Source organism: Pseudophryne corroboree, chromosome 4 (genome assembly GCF_028390025.1).
Source record: "Pseudophryne corroboree isolate aPseCor3 chromosome 4, aPseCor3.hap2, whole genome shotgun sequence".
In the NCBI taxonomy this organism is placed as follows: domain Eukaryota; kingdom Metazoa; phylum Chordata; class Amphibia; order Anura; family Myobatrachidae; genus Pseudophryne; species Pseudophryne corroboree.
Window position 1 is genome coordinate 478,101,388 of NC_086447.1, and position 15,860 is coordinate 478,117,247.

At 43.0% G+C, this 15,860-nt stretch overlaps 1 pseudogene; it reads right to left on the reverse strand.

Annotated features, from left to right (window-relative positions):
• Positions 1 to 229: 229 nt before the first annotated feature.
• Positions 230 to 320, reverse strand: LOC134913540 (U5 spliceosomal RNA; annotated as a pseudogene).
• Positions 321 to 15,860: the final 15,540 nt, after the last annotated feature.

Genomic DNA, 15,860 nt, shown 5'->3' on the forward strand with positions numbered 1-15,860 from the left:
CCCTGCTCCCTAAACTTATCCCTCCCCGCTTAGTTTCTGTAGACCAAAAGAGAATCCCGCACTAAGAATAAATTATATGATTAATATCTTTAGGGAATAGGTATATTTTACTCCGGTAGATTGTTTGGCATATCTCCTTTGAAATAAAAAATCTTTTGGTGCTACCTGCTGATTCTTAATATGAATAAAATTGGAAGAGAACCAGCTTTTTTTCAGGTGCACTCATTCCCAATTGAGATAAAACTCAATTTTGCTCCTCTCCACGCAAATCTTCAGTAAAAAGCGAAAGATTTGTTCGTTCTGAAGAGAAACCAGAGCAACTCCCCCGCTTGGTGCCTAACCCTAACCTCCGCTTCTAGGTGCCTAACCTTAACCCCCCCTCCCTGGTATCTAACCCTAACCTATCCGTCCCTACACCCTAAACCCCCTAATAGTGCCTAAACCTAACCTCGCCCCCCCCCCACCCTAACATTGCAGGGCTTCCTGCTTAGAGGACTATCGGGATTCTCGGCGTCGACGCCGGAAATCCCACCAATGTCAGCATTTGAAAGTCGGGATTCCTGCAACGGTATTTGCCAGCCACCAGCATTCTTAGTGCATCCCACTGGGGATCCCTGCACACCTCCCACATTATAGACATGTTAAAATATGAAGGAGAGCTGTTGTGTAGCCATGCTAGTCACAGGCACAGATTATGTACATCCAGGCTGCAGGTGTGAACAGTATACACCTGATTTGTGCACTATGTGGAGAATACAGAATTTGGGTATAAATAATATTACTATTTTGGAAAAGGGCAAAGCTGGAATCTCTCTCCCCTGCCTCCTGGTTTGTCCTGCTTATATGCCTGTCTCTCTCTCCTCTCTTTGCCCCACTTCCCTTTCTCCTCTCTCTGGTTCTCTCTTTTCACTTGACTCTGCTTCTCTCTCCTCTCTTCTTCTCTTGTTCTCCCTTCTTAAATGTTTACCATCAGGTGCCATCTCGCTTCTTGCACATCTCCCCTTTGTTGTTGGCCCCCTTGTCTCTCAAACGGTAACACAAACATCTTACAGTGGGGGGATGTCCACTACCATCTCCGCTTAAAAGAAAAGTATAGATCCGCCCCTGCTGGCGCTGCTGTTCGTAGATGGTTCTGCTAGTGTCCGGCCTCCACCACCAGCCGCAGAGCGGCGACTGGGAGAGCTGGTGGTGGCGGAGGCTGGAAAAGAACAGAACCTATCCCCACAAGTAACGTGCCTTCTGCAGATAAAATAAGGTTATTAGACCTCTTCTGTGTTATGTAGGTGTTTCTTGTCTTTTGAGTTGCATAAAATAATTTCACGAAGCACAAGAGCCAGTCATAGTGGTTCACCACTAACTGCAGCTCTGACTTATGATCCTTCACTTAACTCATGCAGGATGTTTCTGTGTTATTACCTTGAGTTCAACAGTCATGAGCAATTACCGGAACAACTTCCTCATCCCATGCCTCACACAGACACTCAGCCAATCATTTAAAAAAGGACTTTATTTCCTGAAATATAAAATCTGTCAAATTCTAACAACTGACTGAAAAGGCAAATTAAAATGGTATGTTGGGGCATGTTGATCATGTTAAACAAACTTGTTTTTATATCTGGAATAATATATATATTAATGTCCATATATGGTTTGATTCTGATACACTCACACATACAAAAGCAGCAATAGTTATGGCAACATTTCCAATTTTCAGACACAAAGTGAGTTATATTCTATACTGTAAACTAATTTCTAAATTAATTAGTTGACATGTTAAAGCACAAACATTATGTAAAACACAAAAGCCTTTTTATTGGAGGCATTCAATTTGCCAGCTGTCGGGATCCTGGCTGTCAGGATACCGACGCTGAAATCCCAACACCCGGTGAAATACCGACTGTATCCATCGCCCCCGAATCCCCACTCGGGTGGTGGGGAAGGTCGCCACCGGACCTGAAGCGTGGCAAATGCAGCGAGCCCTGGGGTGGGGACACACTGAGCTCGCCACCAGTATTCCAGCTGTCCGGATTCTGGCGTCTGTCTCCTGACCGGGGATATCTGGGATATCGTACCTTTTTACATTTTAAATAAGGGCTGACCATACCCTATGTAATATGATACACAATGAATCAAGGGCTCCTGCTAGTGTGCAGGTTTAAAGCAAAAAAATCAAATAAAACACTTTTTGGTGGCAAATATTTTATACAGAAATTGTCGTTTTTTTTTATGATTGAATTAGGTTAAGAAGTTTTATTTAAACTATGTCCAATACAATTTGTTTTAAATAAACCATTTAAAAAACAAAACAAAACATTGGTACAAACATTGATGGTCATAACATCGTGGCCATCGATGTTCGGAACATTGCAACTTCAGTTTCCCAGGCATGTGATCCATTCTGCAGCCTCCGGAGCTCCGCATCAAAGGTGAGAGCGCCTTTTAAAAAAAAAAAAAACATTTTCCCAGCGGCTACTAGAGTCTGAAGCCGCTGGGGGGGGTGGGTGCAGCCAGACTGACTGATCAGCAGTGGTCGGCAGCATGGCAGGCAGTGGTGGGGAGGGAATCAGAAAAGAGGGGGTGAGAGCGGCAATTGCAGGAAGCTTTCCTTCCTGCAGCCACACACTGAGCTTTCTCACCAATCGCATCAAATGCGACCATGTCAGGGAAAGCCCAACCTGGTGTGGTCGCATCTGATGTGACCATGCCAGGCAAGTGGTTTATATATATTAAACATTGGTCTTTAGACCTAACATTTATTCCACCTAACAAAATAATAGACACAATTTCTTGGTAAAAATATTGCTGAATAGTACATTTCTGTTACATATTTAGTGTACTAACAAGTACTCAAGCACCAATGGAAAAATATCACTGCTTTTGTATTGATGCAATGGCAGTTAGTTTTCCCGGATTGGGTATGGGATACCGATAGCGAGGAAGATGGCGGTCAGAATCCTAGCACTTTTTAGCAAGTACTCTAACCCTTCCTCCCCCCCTCCGTCAAATCCTAATCCCCTTGACACTTAAATACATTCTGTGTTTAGACTTGGATCCCATCCCCAAGATATCTCATTATTGTATGAAGTTATTTAAAAATACGGAAACATAAAAAAATCTGAAATGTTTGTGGTCCCAAGCATGTCGGATATTTTGCATTCTGTAACTGGCAGAATAATTAGCATGGTGATTCAGAGCAATTCAGCTAATCAACTATCCAGGCCATGTGCACACAAAGTTGATAATTTTTATCAGCATTGCAGAGCATGGAGCCAGTCAGAATGGTAATCTTGGGTGTCTGTGAACACATTTCCATATTTATAATTTATTGTGTTTCAGACCCAATCACTGTAATTAGGTACTTCCAGGCTGTATCAACTGTCACATGCAGGTACAGGCGCTCCAAAAAGAGCCTGTACCTGCAATGTGTTTGGAGTGAAGTGACTGCATCCAGGGCTGACATTTCGTATAGGCTTAATGGACAGTTGCCCAAGGGCCCCAGGAGTATAAGGGCCCTAGGCTGATAGCTGAGGGTTTCCTTTTTCCAAGGTACCAGATTTTGGAAAATCAGCCCTGGGGAACTAAAGATATCTGAGGGTATACGCCAAAAGCCTGGAACTCTCCACTTTCAGTGGACACTTGCAGCTTTTCTCTACTATGCCCAGAACCAGAGCTATCAGCCTTCCAGCAGCTGGTCCCTGCTCCAGCTCCGCACACCTGGTATGCAGTTTTATATTTTCAGCGGTGGATTGCTCTGGCTCCCTAAATCTAATCCCCAAGTTCCGGTATCTTCCCCAGTTTCTCCTGAAAGGTAGGACTCTCTAGTGTTTTATCCCATTGAAAGCTAAGATATCTATTTTCAGGAACTGGAGATATCTGCAGTCAAGCAAGCTTCCCTCCCACCGGAAAATGATGACTATTAAGACCACTCCAATATCTACCCCTCCCCTGTGTATTAAACACCCTCTACCACCCTGGAAGTTATGTACTGGGGCCCCTTTATTCAGCCCAATGCCCTCTTCACCAGTTTAGTGTTCTCCCTCTCACCCCATTATCTGTGCAGTAAAGGAGTAATTAGCAGAAATTACTGCTCCAGGTCCTACATGCTGACTGGAAGATAGAACACCCTCTACCACCCACGGGACATCAAAGCTGCTGCTGATAGTATTCCCCACCAGTACCGCTGTTGGATGGGTAGGGGCCCCAGTGCATTGCTTTGCCCAGGGGACTACACTGCTGTTGCCCTGACTGCATCATTCACTCCTCTATCAGGACTCCGGTGCACGCGTGATCTACTAGCTTCATCCTAAGGATCCCTCTGCCTATAGTTTTTACGAAGTGTAACCTATAGGCTACAGCGGCTAACAGCATCTGAAGATGGTGTTAGCTGCGGGAGCCAAATTTTGGATTGCTTTGCATTCTGGAGCTTTGCAACTCTGACAACTTTTCAGCTCCCAAAGAAATCTATGGGGCCACAGTATATGGAAGTGATACTTAATATTTGCAGGTATCCCCAAAAAAGGGTGTTTTCGTGGGATATGCCACAAATATTGAATGCTAACTAAGCCTTTAAGTGTGAGGTCATTAACCAATCACGGAAGAAGAAAGCTACTGGTAGAATACTACAGTATGTCATATGGGGCGGAATTCATCAATGCTAAAAATGCAGGCAAACCTGCAAATATTAAGGCTTATTATTATGTAGAATTGTAAATTTAATTTTGCTGGCCTGTTTGCAGTGTACTGGGGAATTCTGTTTCTTCTTTGTTATCTAACAAACACCATGGTATTCTTATCCGGATGCCCCTTAGTGCAGTACAACGCTGATTTTCCATGTGGCTAAGGTAGGGATGCTTTTCACCAACAGACTGCCGATATATTTACTGCTAAACAATAATTACTCCTACCACTGAACTTTTTCTACTGTTTACTGCACTTTACCTATTTTATTTTTTCTTTTATCTCTTAGTATTGTGTGAATATAGCCTATTAAACAATATCACACTATTATTTGTTTTATTCTCTCTCCATATACGCATTTGGATTATCTGAGCATTTCAGAGAAAACACCATAACAGATAAGTATTTCCTGTCTTTTACATTTAAACACGTCCCCCATGCTTTTTGTTTGTTTGGTGCCAGTTATACACACTTCTTACATTTGCACATTTCCTTTGGGGTATAAGGTTACCCATGTGTATTCACCATAGGATGCCTTTGGTTGTGCTAGGAGTGCTCATGATTTTTTTTTTTTCTTCTTCTTTTTCTTCTTCTTCATCATAATAATAATAATAATAATAATAATAATAATAATTATAATCATTATTAGAAATCCTGTGATAGAAGAGATGGTGAGGCTTCCTAAGGAGCTGTCATTAGGTACAAGTACACTTTTTCTTTAAGGTATTTTATACTCTTTAGAAGTTTTATGAAAATGTTCTTTTAATTTCCTCAATTATGTTATTTTATTTTTCATAAACAATATGTTGTATGTCAGAGCTGGGAAGGTTATAGTTTAGATCAGAGGTTCTCAAACTCGGTCCTCGGGGGCACACACAGTGCATGTTTTGCAGGTCTCCTCACAGAATCGCAAGTGAAATAATTAGCTCCACCTGTGGACCTTTTAAAATGTGTCAGTGAGTAATTAATACACCTGTGCACCTGCTGGGTTACCTGCAAAACATGCACTGTGTGTGCTCCCCGAGGACCGAGTTTGAGAACCTCTGGTTTAGATCATAGGTCTGCAAACTCGGTCCTCATTACCCCACACAGTGCATGTTTTGCAGGTCTCCTCACAGAATCGAAAGTGAAATAATTAACTCCACCTGCGGACCTTTTAAAATGTGTCTGTGAGTCATTAATGCACCTGTGCATCTGCTGGGTTACCTGCAAAACATGCACTTTGTGGGGTAATGATTACCGAGTTTGCAGACCTATGGTTTAGATACTTGAGTTCTTCATGTCATTATTAAGTGTCTCCACTAGATAGCACTCTTCACTACAGTACTCCAGTTAGTAGATACTATATTGTGTGCACTATTGTGATGCATTAAATGTACATTTTCTGATAAGGACAAGACATTTGTACAAATAACTTATCTGTAATGCTGCCTCAACTCAAGCTATCTGAAATACCTTAAATCAAAAGCATATGTATTAATAAGATCAAATGAACCTTTTTTGTTTTCTGAGATAGTAGTGTAGGGGGCATAAACAAAATATGAAGATTGTCAAAAAGCAAAGCAGATGTCCAAAATACATGATGATAAAAAACAAAACAAAAAAACAAATAAATAAATAAAAATCTACCAGTACAGTTCCAGAAGTTGCTCATGTCAAGGACTTGATGTTATAGTTATACTGGTCTCAGATGCCACATTTAAAAGTACTGTATAGCAGCGCCAAAATGTTCAATCAACCCAATATACACATCTGTGGTCCCAAAACTATAGTTCTTGTTGTGTGACCTGTCCAATGTAATTATTTTGATTTATGTAAACATGCCAAAAAATACTATAAGCAGATGACCATTGTCAGAATATATATGCTGACTGACCTTCATATGATCTGGCCAATCGCACCACCAAGTATCAAATGTCTTGATCTGCCCAATTTGGCTATCCATGAATGCAATCGGCTTAAGTGCATCAGTATTAACATCCCTGTTTATAGGATTTCTTAAGGTATCCATACTACTTTGCAAAATCAGAATTAGACACTTCCTTACCAGATTGTATTGTGTTTAATTATTTTGTATACCAGCATTTTTATAAAAGAGATGCTATTTAGTAAACCAATCCAGTAAAGGAATATTTAGGGGAAGTGGTCATCTCAAATAAATTTGCCCTCCCCAAAATGGAAATAGTGAGACACTGCTAATTTTCAATCTCCTCAACAAACTTCATAATTATGTTATTGATATTGCCATCATAAAGATAAGAAATAAACCAAATTGAGATATTTTGTCCATATTATGTAGGCGGCACTAATTGCAGTTACCCTAATACAAGAGTAAATCATCAATAAATGCTGTCAGTTTGACATCAGTGGTCTCCACCCAGATGCCTTGGAAGTGAACCCAACCTTGTAAAATGAGTAGTAAAGTGTCCAGGGCCATATATATATATATATATATATATATATATATATATATATATATATATATATATAAGTGATGATAAGGGCAAGGGCGTAGATACCATAGGTGCAGGCAGTGCAGCTGCTATGGGGCCCAGAGCTGAGAGGGGCCCACCTTCCCTGTCACAGTTACATGTGTTATATACATTTTTCGCCATTGGGTGGTACGTAGGGGTCCTTTTTAAACTTTTTCCATGCAGCCTGCAATATATCTAGGTATGCCCCCGGACCTGCTCATTGTAGTGTGGTATAAAATGAACTGGAGGGTATTTTAATGTTATATAATATGAACCAGGGCACTGTAATGAGGCACAATATGAACGGGGAGCACTATATTACATGTGAATTGGGGGTACTGTATGGCATAATGTGTACTGGCAGCTCTGAAATGTGACATGGGTGAACTTAAGCACTACTACAATTCATAAAAGAAACTAGGGCACTACTATGGGGCACAACATTAAATAAGGTGCTACTATGGTTCAGAAAATGAACTAGGGCACTATAATAGGGCATAAAATTAACTGTTACAGAGAAGTGTCTCTCTAGATTCTAGAGCCGCTAGTATGAAAGTTTAAAAGAACATTTTTAAACTATGTATCTGCACAAGACAACAAAACCGTCACCAGAGCTGTGAGAACTTAGCTGAATGGTGACCTTAATTTAGAAGGAAAATTGGTCTACACAATGTAAGAAGTTACAGGTTTCTGTCAGCTTTGAGTATACGAATGGTAAGAGCATCATCAGGTAGGGAAATAAACGTCATCATTAACTATTGTCTGGAATAAGTGGGTCAGAGTAGCTATAATATCTTCTCCAATAATTTATAGTAGTTCCATCGAGACGATCTGGGAAGGGAATTTAATTGGCCATCAAAGAATGAATGGTATTAAGAACCTCTTGTTCAGAAATGAAAATCTCCCTCTGCTGGGCTATGAGCCAGGGGAAAGCAGCCTCTGCAAGAAGAGAGTGGGTTAGGGAGCTGTTGGTAGGTGGGGCTTTACAGAGGGAGGTATAATAATCATAAAACTGGGTTGAAATATCAGAAATGGAGCTATAGCAAATACCTGTCGCAGGATCTATAGTTTTAGTAATACAAGGTTTACAACATTGTTGGCAGCCAACATGAGCCAACAATTTCCATAGTTTATTACCATACCTATAAAACCTATTTTTGGTAAGGCTGACACTTCTCTGCATACTGTATGTTCAATAAGACAACTTCCTAAGAGTTACTTACTGTATGCTGGAAATCCACAACATCATTATCAGTGGGTGGGTTAGCAGTATAAGCATGACATAATTACAATCTGTGGACAAGGAGGGTAGCATACTTCATCTTAGTGTTTCCCAGCTTGGTAGGTAATTTAACCACCTCGGGATCACCTTTGACTTCTCCCAAAATTAAGCCTTTCCATTCTAGTTGTCAATAGAATCCATGTCAGTTATACATCAGACGTGTTTTAAAATCTTCATTTTGGGAGAGATAAGAGAGGAAACGCCAAAAGAACAGGTCCTGCATACAATATGCACACAAATCTTAAGGGAGACAGGAGCATGAGGCGAAATTAAGATAAGAATGAACCTGTGCATTTTTCTTTTTGTGGACAGAAAGCAACAGAATTATGCACATAATAGTGGAAAGTGTAACCATGCCGAGTGCATTAAACTTATATATTGGGCTAAATGTACAAGCCTGCGAAAAGCAGGAAGTGCGGGATTTCGTTGGAGTCAGGTCAGATTTTTGAAGCGGCAATCATTTACACGGTATAACCAGGTTGGGTTGCCGTGTTAATGATTGCCGCATTAAAAATACACCCAGACTCACGCAAAATCACACATTTCCTACTTCTCGCAGGCTATTTAGCCTATTGTGTGTGGCACTCTGTCAAGTTAATAAGTCATGTTGAGTTACGGTTGGTAGTACATGTAGGCACTGACATCAGAGTGACTGCAGAGCAGTGCAGTGTCAGTATGCCGTGACATAGCATCAGCATTATTGATCAATGTGTGTCTGGGTGTAGCACATTTTTTTTTAACTTATTTCAATGCCAAATATTGGTGGTTAACAACTTCGGCAGTGGCAGCATCAGCATGTGTCAGATGGTGAGCCAAACAGTACCTATTTCCCGAACCGTTACAATAACTGAGAAAAGAACATGTCTGTCTTGGTCAGACTGCCGTCAGTGTACATTGTTCCCCCACAAATCCATGTGCCTCTTATTTCCCATTAATATAGCACTAGGAATATGTCCTGGGGAGACAGCAGAGGTTCCCAATTCAATATTATAAGAGCAATGCATTTCTACTTTAAGGGGCAGACTAGATGGGCCAAGTGGTTCTTATCTGCCGTCAAATTCTATGTTTCTGTAACTTTCACAATTTGCCAATATCAATGATATCTCCATGTGGAGAAGGATTGGAGGACACACTGTCTATGAAATTCCTCTCTAGCCCCCAGATGGGAGTTGCACTTTTACACTACTGTACAAATACAGCAATATCAACCAACTTGGAGCTCTGCCTTTTTCAATTGCTATAAATAGTCATGGAAAACACATACACAGGTTTAGCAGCCAACATGACCCCTTGGCAGCACTTTTGTATACAGCAGTATATCAAGCATGGTAACTGCTGTCCCACATGACACTAGCTCTTATTTTACAAAAACTTTGGAACCTTGCCAGAACAGCCATTACATGAGATCTCTATAAATCAACATTCACACGTGTGCTATAAGAGTACTTTACTTGTATCAGATGTAAGTGAAGTAACATTAAACATAAACCTACAGGATAAATGCATTCCATATTTATGATAAGATATATACAATTTCCTTAAAATCGATTTGTCACCCAAAACAGTAAAGCCATCTCTATTGTGCATGTAATATTAATGTATGTAATTATATATCCTATTGGGATAGTGGTCACAATATGGGCACAACAGATGTGAAAGTGACTGTTAGGCCACACAGAGAGTCCTTAGCCAGGAAGATGGGTTTATTGGCAAACAGCAGTAACAGTATAATACAGGAACACAGTGGTAATGCACCCACTAGGAACCAGTACCCCACGAATACATGTTGAGGCTCATAAATGCAACGCAGGTAAACGTCTCTTTTTCCTATGTCTTGTTGTTGACAGTAGTGTGTCCTACCTTGAAATGTCTCATTCAGGCATATCCTAGAATCTTCCAATTTTTACTTCTGAAATTCTGGAAGTATGCACTAGTTATTAGAAAAATGATAGCTTCTATAAAGTGAAATGCTATAGCTGACAGCACTTATTATTTCCACACACACTGATGTGTACTAAAGCAGATTTAGCCAACCTGTGACTCTCCAGCTGTTGTGAACCTTCCCAGCATGCCCTTCCACAGTTTTAGCATTCCTTAATAGCAAAACTTTGGCAGGGTATGATGGGAATTGTAGTTTCACAACAGCTGGAGTGCCGCAGGTTGGCCAGGCCAACACTACAGTGTTGGAGGACGTTGCACTGTTATCCCCATCACAGTATGACTTCTAGGCATGGTTATGTGATATTTCTAATTGAAATATCACAAACCAGCAGGTGGGCACCCCTGCTCACCATGTCCAGTTAGTCACTTTCCCTTAAAGCAAGAGTGGCCAAACTGTGATTCACGGGCGCTGCCATCTTGCTTAGACTTCCATATGCAACTGGCCAAACCCATTCTTGGATATCAGGAGAACTGAGTGGCATCAACCATTCCTGGTCAGGCATCTTAGGGGGAGTCTATCTAAACAGCTCCTGTGCACTCACTCATTGCCTGGACTTCATATAACGTAATTGGTTACTAGAACTAGCTACTGGTTCCTGGATATCCGTTTGCTCCAGTGTTCCTGTCTACCTCTTGGAAAGACAGAGTTTTGAAGTAAGAGACTGCTAGTCCCCTGCTCTGCAGCGCTTTGGAGTATGGTGCCAAATTTATGCCATTTTTTTGAACTTGGAGCCTCTGAGCTAGACTATTGATTATTGCTGGTGTGAAGGAAACTAGGCTCTCGAATTACAGTCCTCCTCATGTGGACGAGCAGGACAATTTTGTGGCGAGGTAAGGAAGCTTTAATAGCAGGTGCAGGTATAAGGGCAGTGTGAACTGCAGATGGTGCTATTAAGCACTTGCTGAGAAAGTTCAGAGAGCTTGGTAGATTTGAGCAGTGTAATCAGCAGGTGGTGCTAATGAGCACTTGTTGCAGAGGAGAGTTGTATTTGATATTTAAGCAGTGTGAACTGCAGGTGGTGCTAATGAGCACTTGCTATGACAGTTCAGAGAACTTGGTAGATTTGAGCAGTGTGAACAGCTTACATATTAACAGTATAGAATAGAAACTGCTAAAAATTTGGGCATTGTAGATGGGCAGTATGATGACTGCTGGAAGATGAGCAGTATGGCGATTGCTAGGCAATGGTTTATCTATAATGGGTCCAGTGTGTGCTTTGCACACAGGCCCCTGGGTCCTGGGGAGTTACACCGCACACATTTGTCTTCTATACTTACCTTTCTGGAATCTAGCATCTGCAGCTGCAGTGCTGCAAAATCACTGGGAAAATGGTTATGCGGCCTGCACACCATTAGCACTCTTCCCACCTGCTCAAGGGTGTTTTTAATTAGCATGGGTTTCTAGCATTTGCAGACTGCATGTTGGAAAAGGCACTATGAATGGTATGTCCAGAATAAATTAATCTAATTTGTCAGTTTTAGGGATGAATTCGGGGCATGGGGGGCCACTGGGTTGGTGTGACATGGCTGCTTTGGGGCATCATTTTGTAACAGGGGTGTATCCAATTAGAGGTGAAACAACATTGAGTGCAAAAAACAGCTATTTTCACACTTTTTCAGTTGTTTCACTGTTGTTGTTGTTTTTTTTTTTTTACAGGCTATCCAATTTGATTCGCCCGTCAAAAAATAGCTTTCCTCCCGAAAACACACATGAAAACGGGGCTGTTTCTGGAGATTTGGTTTTGCCGCAGCAGCAGCAATCTGGGCTTGCAGGGAGGGCACTGCAGCCTGAGAGCTGGCATTCAGTGCTGGGACTCCCAGCAGGGAAGCCGGGGCAGTGCCGTGACCTGCATCCCCCCTCTTCCCCTGCCAGTGGTCACGTGATGGGGGAGCAGTCATGTGACCAGAGGGAGCCAGAGATGGATTGCTGCACAGGGTGCTGTCAGGAGCACTCAGTGCAGTACAGAAAAGCCCCTATAAAATGCAGCTCATGCAGGCTTATCGGGACTAAAACGATAGACCTGAGCGATAAAATTACCTGTGGAAATGTACCATGGGTAATTGGGCCTCCCACCCACCTTTATGTTGGATATTAAAAAGACATGTATAGTTTAACAAATCAAGCACTTCAGCCACAACAGTGGCTGTCCCTGTTGCTGAAGTGCTTGGTTTGTTTGGGCCCCCACAAAACTATTTTTTGGAAGGACTACCTCTGATCACTAATGAGGAGGTTGATGATGTGGGTCTTCCAACAAACAAATTATTAGCATTTTCTAAAATAAACTTCATGAACTCACCGCAAATGATGTAACATGGAGGAGATACCTAGATGGCTAACATCCCTACCTCTACTAACTTTGGCCTCACAAATGGAGCAGATACCTTCACAAACATTGTCAGGATTTAGGTAAAAATAATCCAACACCCAAGAGATGTGGCTTTTTTGGTCTTATGCCCAAGCATCACTATGACTTTCATTTTATCACGGGCAAAAGAACTGCAGCCACTGGCAAAAGAAAACCACTCATAAATAACGGCCAAGGCCTGAGCCTTACCTTGCCACTGCATGTGATGAATGGCATGTTTCCAATTTTGTGGGAGTTTTTTGCACTATACTTTCCCTTTAATAGGTGTTTTTATTTGTACCCTAGTAAAAGGAGATTTATGGTAAGAACTTACCTTTGTTAAATCTCTTTCTGCGAGGTACACTGGATTCCACAGGGAATAACATTGGGGTGTAGAGTAGGATCTTGATCCGAGGCACCAACAGGCTAAAAGCTTTGACTGTTCCCAAGATGCACAGTGCCACTTCCTCTATAACCCCGCCTCCGTGCACAGGAGCTTAGTTTTTGTTAACCAGTCCAATGAAGTAGCAGGTAAAAGAGACGACAACCGTTAGTAGCCACATACACCACATTCTCACAACAGGAGAAGGTATCGGCAGCTAATTCCATATAAACCCAAAAAAGCTAAGTGCGTCAGGGTGGGCGCCCTGTGTAATCCAGTATACCTCACAGAAAGGGATTTAACAAAGGTAAGTTCTTACCATAAATCTCCTTTTCTGCAGTGGTGTACACTGGGGTTCCACAGGGAATAACATCAGGGATGTCCTAAAGCAGTTCCTCATGGGAGAGGACGCACTGTAGCGGGCACAAGAACCTGGCGTCCAAGGGAAGCATCCTGGGTGGCGGAAGTATCGAAGGCATAGAACCTTATGAACGTGTTCACTGAGGACCACGTAGCCACCTTGCACAATTGTTCAAGGGTCGCACCACGGCAGGCCACCCAAGAAGGTCCAACAGACCGAGTAGAATGGGCTTTGATGGTAGCAGGAGCTGGAAGGCCAGCCTGTACATAAGCATGTGCAATCACCATTCTAATCCATCTGGACAAGGTCTGCTTGTTAGCAGGTCCGCCACATTTATGAAAACCAAACAGTACAAAGAGAGAATCAGACTTCCTAATGAAGGCTGTCCTCTTCACATAGATACGGAGAGCCCATACCACATCCAAAGACCTCTCTTTGGAAGAAAATTCAGGAGAGACAAAGGCCGGAACCACAATCTCCTGGTTAAGGTAGAAAGACACCACCTTAGGTAGATAACCAGGGCGCGGTCTACGAACCGCCCAGTCACGGTGAAAAATCAGATAGGGGGACCTACAAGACAAGGCACCCAACTATGATACCCGTCTAGCAGAGGCAATAGCCAGCAGAAACAAGACCTTAAGAGAAAGCCACTTAAGGTCCGTAGATTCAAGAGGTTCAAACGGAGACTCTTGCAAGGCCTCCAGAACCACTGACAAATCCCAAGGAGCCACAGGTGGGACATAGGGAGGTTGAATCCGTAAAACACCCTGAGTGAATGTATGAACATCAGGCAGAGTCGCAATTTTTCCCTGAAACCAAACCAACAAGGCAGAAATATGACCCTTGAGGGAGTCCAGCCAAAGGCCCAAGTCCAGACCCTGTTGTAGGAAGGCCAAAAATTAGGCCATACTAAACTTGTAAACAACATGATTGTTAGATGCACACCAAGCAAAACAAGAATTCCAGACCCTATGGTATATCCGAGCAGAAGCCAGTTTACGGGCCTTCAACATAGTTTGAATGATGCCTCAGAAAATCCTTTGGCCCTCAGTATGGAAGCTTCAAGAGCCATGCCGTCAAAGCCAGCTGGGCCAGATCCTGGTAGACACAAGAGCCCTGAACGAGGAGGTCTGGTCATTGTGGGCCACGCCTGAAGTAGGATTCCTCCTTCTTGCTTGAACTTTCTCACTACTCTGGGCAGTAGTGACAGCATAGGGAACACGTACGGCAGCCGAAAGATCCATGGAATTGCCAGTGCGTCCACGAACTCCGCTTGAGTATCCCTTGTTCTTGCTCTGAAGACCGGAAACTTGTGATTGTGTTGATACGCCATCAGGTCTACATCTGGTAGACCCCACTTGTCCACTAGGAGTTGAAATACTTCGGGATGAAGGCTCCACTCTTGGGCATGTACGTCCTGACTACTGAGGAAGTCTGCTTCCCAGTTGAGGACCCCCGGAATGAACACTGCCGAGATGGCTGGCAGATGGCGTTCCGCTCATTGTAGAATCTTTGACACTTTCATCATTGCCATGCGGCTTTGAGTGCCGCCTTGATGATTTATGTATGCTACCATGGTGGCGTCCAACTGTACATGAACAGGCCTGTTCTGTACCAGATGCTGGGCCAGTTTCAGAGCATGGAACACTGCCCGCAATTCCAGAATGTTTATCGGGAGGAGAGACTCCTCCCTGGTCCACTGACCCCGAAGAGAGTGTTGCTCCAACACCGCACCCCAACCCCTTAGACTGGCATCAGTCGTCGGGAGAACCCAGTTGGAGATCCAGAAGGGACGACCCATGCACAATTGATGAACCTGTAGTCACCAGCTCAGTGACAGACAAACCTCCGGAGACAAGGAGATCATGTGAGACCTGATCCGGTGAGGCAGGCCATCCCACTTAGCAAGAATCAGCTTCTGCAGAGGGCGGAAATGAAATCGAGCATACTCTACCATGTCGAAAGCCAACACCATGAGGCCTAGTACTTGCATCGCCGAGTTTATCGGCACTCGCAGGCAAGAGAGGAAGCATCGCATCCTGACCTGAAGTTTCAAGACTTTCTCCTGAGATAATTACAATCGCTGGTTGTGTGTGTCCAACAACGCCCCCAGGTGCACCATGCTCTGTGCAGGGACCAGGGATGATTTCTTCCAGTTGATGAGCCACCTGTGGGCTTGCAGAAACTGGACCATCAGATCCAGATGACGGAGAACGTCTGGGGAATTTGCCAGGATCAGCCAGACGTCCAGATACGGTAGGATCCTGATACCCTGACGGTGGAGCAGGGCTGTAATCACCGCCATTACCTTGGTGAACATTCACAAAGCCATAGTCAGTCAAAAGGGCAAGGCCTGGAATTGATAATGGAGGTTGCCAATAGCAAACCGCAGGTATAG